This window comes from Macrobrachium rosenbergii, chromosome 7, assembly GCF_040412425.1.
Source record: "Macrobrachium rosenbergii isolate ZJJX-2024 chromosome 7, ASM4041242v1, whole genome shotgun sequence".
Taxonomy (NCBI): domain Eukaryota; kingdom Metazoa; phylum Arthropoda; class Malacostraca; order Decapoda; family Palaemonidae; genus Macrobrachium; species Macrobrachium rosenbergii.
The window spans coordinates 13,740,001-13,747,500 of record NC_089747.1 but is presented as its reverse complement, the minus strand read 5'-3'; the positions used below and the strand labels follow the sequence as shown (position 1 = coordinate 13,747,500).

Sequence of the window (7,500 nt, the reverse complement as noted above, 5' to 3'; positions counted from 1 at the left end):
TATATATCTATATATATATATATATATGTATTTTTATTTTCCCAAATATACATCTCCATATCTCTAAGAACACTGGATATCAAATAACTTCAGACTTGCATGTATAAACATATTGTAAATATCTAAAGAAGACACTGAAGACCTTTCATGATCGAAGAACTGCATACCGAAGAAGGTATGTGACCCAACAGTCGAATACGTTCGCGACTGAGAAATGTATTCTGCTCGTGAAACAACTTTTCATGGGCTGGTAATGGTTGCTTACATCTCGGTCTGTCTAGCTGGAGTAAAGTTCAAACTAAGGTTGACTATTTTCACGAAGGTAAACCTTCATTATTCCCGTGAAACTACTCTTTGATTGTCTGATTAGGGTCGCGACATTTCATTGTACGTCTAGAACGATCTAGTTGGGTCCAAAAGTTTCAAGAGCGTTTCTTGGATGTTCAAAACTTTCGTGAAACTCGATCGCAACTTGGCTGTAGTGAATTGCCCGTAGGTACGTTGAAAGGAAGTTTTAAAGCAGTTTAAAACGGTCTTGAAGAGGTCAGCAATGGCTGCCTTTATGTTGGGTTGGAGCAAAATTGACATGAGTATCCCAAGAGAGAAATTTTGTTCACGGCATAAAAATGACTCATCTTTCAAGTCCGAATGAAGCAAATGCCAACACGACCTAGCCCATACAAGAGGTAATTCACGAGCGAATAGGAATCGAAAAGGGACACAAGATACACGAAGATTTTCCCAGGTCACTGGTGCTAGGTAGGGCTATTTTTCAGGCAAAACCACAGCGATTTTGAGTTATGTTCGTGTACCAATGTCGAGAGTCCGTATAAGTCACGGATATATAGGATAATTTCCAATTCTTTCATTCTCCCTCTGTCCGTCTCTCTACTTCGAAAGCTATTTTTACCATTCGTTTTCATTCTTTCCTTAGAATGCTCACGTTCGTAGGTTCCTCCAACTCTTATATATTGCCCCACAAGGACCCTCCTTTAAAATGAGTACCCTCTATTCTCCAAGAAACCCAGAAACACCTGGACCCTGAAGCTTCCCCCCGACCCCATATTGCCTCCCACCGAAAGCCGCAGATTTCACCCACAGAAACAAATATAAATCCACAAACCACTGCAACAGCATAAGCAAGAGGACGCAGGTGTCTGGACTTTACATGACCTCATATCTTCTTTCTCTCTCTCTCTCTCTCTCTCTCTCTCTCTCTCTCTCTCTCTCTCTCTCTCTCTCTCTCTCTCACACACACATGCACACCCTTTAGAAACACATTATACACACACACACAACTCAGTAGAAAAGATCTCTGCAAGGAATCATCTCTCTCTCTAAATCTCTCTCTCTCTCTCTCTCTCTCTCTCTCTCTCTATGAAATAGGAACCGTGTTAGTACATACAAAGGAAATTATAATTTCGAATCGGGCACAAAATAAGAACCTACAGCCAATAAGTGCACCTCTCTCTCTCTCTCTCTGTTGGAGAAAGCATTCCCTTTTCTAAGAAAAATAACAACCTACAGCCAAGACGTACACAGACAAACAAAGGGAAATGATAAAACGCAACAACACCCATTAAACAATTCAACAGTCACACACAGTTTGACGCACATCTCCCCAAAATGGAACACAACGAGCAGCAAACATCAAAACGCATGAGAACATACCCCACCACCACTGGAAGTAAAAAGAGACAAAGAAAAACAAAATTCCATGCCGGCGCAGGCAAAAGGCAAACAAGGCACTCATATACGCGCAAACAAAACCTCAGGTCTCAAGAAATATTAATATTGACCTGACTTCACTCCGTCAACACACTGCCCTAGCCTCGGGTAAATGACCAACAGAGAGTACAGCTCATGCAAAAGTTACTGGAGAGAGAGAGAGAGAGAGAAGAAGAGAAGGAGGAGGTTTCTCTTTGTCTTTATGTTGTATATTTATTAAACACACACACACACACACACACACACACATACATATATATATATATATATATATATATATATATATATATATATATATATATATATATATATATATATATATATATATATAATATAATGAAGCGCGCAAGCTAACAAAAACAGTAATAATTCCATGACCATCTTATTTCTTTACCTTAAACACTCAGGCAAACCAAATAGGCTCAACCGAAATATCTAACGCACCAACGCAACAGAAACCTCAACGCTGAGATAAAGCCATAAAAAAAATATCCCAAAACAATCGCAATAAAGAAGACATAGAGGAAAACGGAAATTGCAATGGCACGGCCAGCATACGAAACAAGTTCTGGAAAACTGAACCTTCGATAATAGCCTTTAATATACCTAAATTTCAGAAGCCTTTACCAAACGGGACCAGCCAGTGTGTATAGCGATTACCCACAGCGACGAGCGTATCGAAAGCAAAGATATTTGTGAGTTTGTTGGCGTGCTTTGAGGCGCGCTTGCGAGAGGGCATGAGCGAGTGAGCCGTACAGCCTTCATAGAAAAAAATAATGCTTTCCCAGAGAGAGAGAGAGAGAGAGAGAGAGAGAGAGAGTAAAGAAAGAAACTACCCATTCAGTAAAATGAGAGAGAGAGAGAGAGAGAGACTACAGCTTCCATTCAGCCATTCAGTAAAAATGCTTTCCCAGAGAGAGAGAGAGAGAGAGAGAGAGAGAGAGAGATGCTGCTTTCAAGTAAAGAATAAAAACAATGCTTTTCCAGAGTAAAAGAATAAAAACAATGCTTTCAGGAGAGAGAGAGAGACTACAGCTTCCATTCAGTAAAATATGCTTTCCCCAGTACTCGTCTAAACCGACTGAAATAAAGCACGAACATGGAAGTAGGTTACAAAGCTGGTAGCATTTTATACCGAGCTCGAAATTTGGCAATAAATGACGGGCGTTGGTTGGGCTTTGTTTGTCGGAGGGGCGCTCCTAGCCCTAATATCGCCTCAAAATGTAAACAAGAGATACGGGAACCGACCTGTTCCGTGGCACTTTCAAGGGAAACAGAGAGAGAAAGAGAGACAGAGGAAGAAAAGAGAGAGAATTTGGTTATTCAAACAATTTCCTTGGTAACCATCGTGACACAAACAGATAAAAAAATATATATTATATTTGGTCTAATGATATTTCTTTGATTTCTAGGAAAAAAAGTGGATGTATATTGACTACGCATTCAAATCTCAATAATAATAATAATAATAATAATAATAATAATAATAATAATAATAATAAATAATAATCTTTTTTACCGACAGGCAAAAATGACTTCTTATCTACACGCACACACACAATATATATATATATATATATATATATATATATATATATATATATATATATATATATATATATATATATATATATATATATATATATATATATATAATCTAACAACAATTTAAACCCATAATCATTCTCATTGCAAGGAAAAATCCTGAAATGAAAAAATGAAATAAAAACTTTCCGAACATGGAAAAATCAATAGAACGGAACTGAAATAACTAAAAAGTAAATCCTATCAGTATAAATGTATTTCTGTTTTTGCTTTTATTTCCGACACATTTCACCGTCGATAAAAGCTTTTCAAGAGCCTTCACAATGTCAATAACACACCACATTGACTAATTACGTTTTTTTTACTACTTATGATGGCTAACGCAAATCACCCACTGTCACAGGGTGATTCTACAAATATTTTTCCCTTTCGTTGCCACTCTTAATCTTTCAGCTTAAGTTTATAAATATATCCATTTAATAAATATCGATAGTCTTAAAATAATAATAATTATAAGAACATAAAAATACATTATTTCAGTTATACTCGTATATTGTGTCATTTCCACAAAATGTAATTCAAACACCCTAACCGTTGAAAAACCCTACGGGATATTCTACCCATATTTCACTAACAAGTTATTTTCGTATATGTAATATCAATTTCAAATAATTTTGTATATGTGATAGAAAATACATTGTGTAAATATTTTGTATTACAAATATTCATACCGCTGTAAGTATCAATTTGACAATCAGCCAAAAGATAATCCAAGTTTAAAGAACATAATTACAATAAAACAAAATTTGGGATAAAATTCCAGACACACTGAGCACCATATTACCATTTCTATCAGGTCATTCCCCTCAGTACGGCAGTTCGTCTATAAATCTCTATAAAACCAACACAGAAGCCAAATAAGGACCTGAACAGAAAAATTAAATGCCTCAAATTAATCTGCCTAAAAGCCATCATATAAAAATGGTATATATATATATATATATATATATATATATATATATATATATATATATATATATATATATACATATATATATATATATATATATATATATATATATATATATATATTATATTAATATAAAAAATTTGGACCATGCGGCCCACCACAGGGCAGAGGAGGCTTCATTAACAGAGATATACATACATACATACATACATACATACATATATATATACATATATATATGTGTGTATGTATATGTATGTATGTTTGTATGTATCAATAAAACTATACGTATGTATACAGAACTCATTCTCGCGTGGAGAGAAACAGATATTCTCTCTGTTTTACTGTTAATCTCACAACATATTAATTCAGTACCTCAGTGAAAAAAGTCACTATTAAACCTTTGATAAATACTAAAACCAATTAGAGGAAAAGTATGAAAATAAGCTGTTTAAGCTAACAGGCTCATAAACACTTCCAGGTCACTTAGGTTTATTAATGATAATTACAAGCATATTACAAATGTAATAATCACTGTCACCATTAAAGATATTATTCTTATCTCTTTTAGCTGAATAAAACTAAATAACAGACCTTTTTTTAAACCAAAAAGTGGCTTAAATACATTTAATAAATCTACAACAAAGGCAATACAAACATGCATAATACATACATACATACATATATACATATATATATATATATATATATATATATATATATAGTGTATATGTATATATATATATATATTAATGTATTTGGGAGGTTCTTATTGAACTGTAGTGTTAAAGGTTTCTCTTTCCTTTATGTTGTATGTTTATTAAAAGCATTTTTGAGTCAAGATGAATCTCGATACCTCACATGTTTCTGTTTAAAAAGGATCCGTAACTTTAATGCACATTTATATTATGTATATATATATATATATATATATAATATAATAATACATATATATTTATATACATATATATATAATATAAACATACACACACAAAAACGTCAACCTTAACCAAGAATCAAAAAGCAACACACAAAAAGATAAACATGGAAGCAAAGCCCGGGTCCCGGCAAAGTAACTAAGTGCATGCCTGCATGTCTCCCGAATGCGCTTTAGTGACAGGGTCATATTCTGGAGCGACGGCAGCTTGAATTTCAAAACCATATTCATCCGACTCTGGGAAATTTGCTCGGAATGTACACCGTGGCCTCCGAATACGATAACGTCACAAAGTGGCTCGGGGAATATTATGTATAATGAAGCAAAGTAAATTGCCATTTTTTTTTTTTGCCAGCCGTGAATACACAGATGAAAAAAGAACATTAAAAAAGGACTAACATACGTAAATGTGAGATGGTTTCAGAAATTCATAAATGAACAAATCATATAAAAAATTACTAACATTTTAAAGATGTGATGGTTTCATAAATACATAATTGAGCAAATGACATTATAAAATGACAAATATATTGAAATGCCTTGTGGTTTAAGGAATACAGAAATGAATAACTAATATTAAAAAGTGAAAAAATATATTTAAATGAATGATGGTTCCAAAAATTCATAAATGAACAAATAACATTAAAAACGACATATATATATTTCAATGTGTGTAGTTTCAGAAATTCATAAATGAACAAATAACATTGAAAAAGACCAACATATTTCAATGTGTGATGGTTTTAGAAATTCATAAATGAACAAATAACATTAAAAAGACAAATATATTTAAATGTGATGGTTTCAGAAATATATAAATGAACAAACAACATGAAAAATGGGAAATACAATAAAGTGTGTACGGTTTCAGAATTTAGAAACAAAAAAACCTGAAATCTATTGAGCAAATAAAAATAATTTTCATTAAAGAAAACATTTACCCTTAACTTGTCGTAAAAGCAAAAACAGAAATACATTTATACTGACAGGATTTACTTTTCTGTTAATTGAGTTTCACTTTATTGTTTTTTCCATATTCGGAAAGTTTTTGTTTCATTTTTTCATCTAAATATTTTCCCCGCACGAGAATAAGAGGGTTTTACTTTTTTCTATTTAAATGGAGGTTTAAAATTCGTTGCTGGATTATATAGTATATTTCCCGCATATATTTTTTTAATATTCGTCTCAAATAAACCTCATTTTATCAAACCCCCACACAAAGAAATGGAGGTACCTATACTTCATCAGGGCACCCGTACCACTTTTATAAGTAACTATTTTTTCCTTGAATGTAAAATGACCTCCTCCAGATCCTCAGCGTCTTTATAACTTCAAGTAGCATGTTTCTAAGGGGAATTCAAGTATTCAAAAAGCATCAGAGAGGAGACTTATTACATAAGCATATAAACAATGATGACAGCGAAACAAGATATAAGTGAGCCCTTCTTACCGACCATACACTTATGCCTGAGGAAGAAGGTTTGAGAAAGAAAGGTTTCAGGGAGAGAGAGAGAGAGAGAAAGGTTTCAGGAATCCTTTTAAATTGCAATTCAGAGAGAGAGAGAGAGAGAGTGAGAGAGAGAGTTTAGAGAGAGATGAAGAAAAGGTTTCTGAATCCTTTTAAATTGCAACTAGAGAGAGAGAGAGAGAGAGAGAGAGAGAGAGAGAGAGAGAGAGAGAGGTCCGCTCTTACAACGTACAATGTCAGTCCCAGCCATCTCCTCTTTGTGAGCCTCTCAAAGGTAGTGTCTGTTACAACATCCTCAAGTGTCATTTCTGTGATGGGAATGTGCAATTACAGACACGAAATAAATCATCCGATGACAGATGGCGACGTAATTTATGAGGGCACGCTTGGTGCAAGCAAGCTGTTGGAGAAAGAGAGAGAGAGAGAGAGAGAGAGAGAATCCCTTAATTAGGTTTCTAAATACCTCCATGCTACACTAAGTGTAATAGTTGACAGACAAATAAACAGACGGATAATTAGAGAGAGAGAGAGAGAGAGACAGAGAGAGAGAGAGAGAGAGAGAGGACATTTCAATTACACTTTCATGTTTCAATGTATATGCGGCAACCAAGTTAGTTGTTCCATTATTCTCTCTCTCTTTTTCTCCTCTAGTTATTGTGATTTTAAGTAGAGAGACTGTAAAAAAAAATGATTCCATTAGAGCTAATGACCACAGCTGCTGAATTCTCTCTCTCTCTCTCTCTCTCTCTCTCTCTCTCTCTCGCCTGCCTCTCTCATATATCCCATTTTCCATGTCCATGTTGCCTGGACCCATATCATCGCCCGAGACCTCCAAACCTAACAGTTGACTGG

General features: G+C 34.3%; 1 protein-coding gene across 5 annotated transcripts in view; it reads right to left on the bottom strand.

Annotated features, from left to right (window-relative positions):
• LOC136840144 (pseudouridylate synthase RPUSD2-like) overlaps positions 1-7,500 on the bottom strand; it is a 1,228,991-nt gene that overhangs the window by 624,974 nt on the left and 596,517 nt on the right. The gene's annotated exons all lie outside the window — the stretch shown is intronic.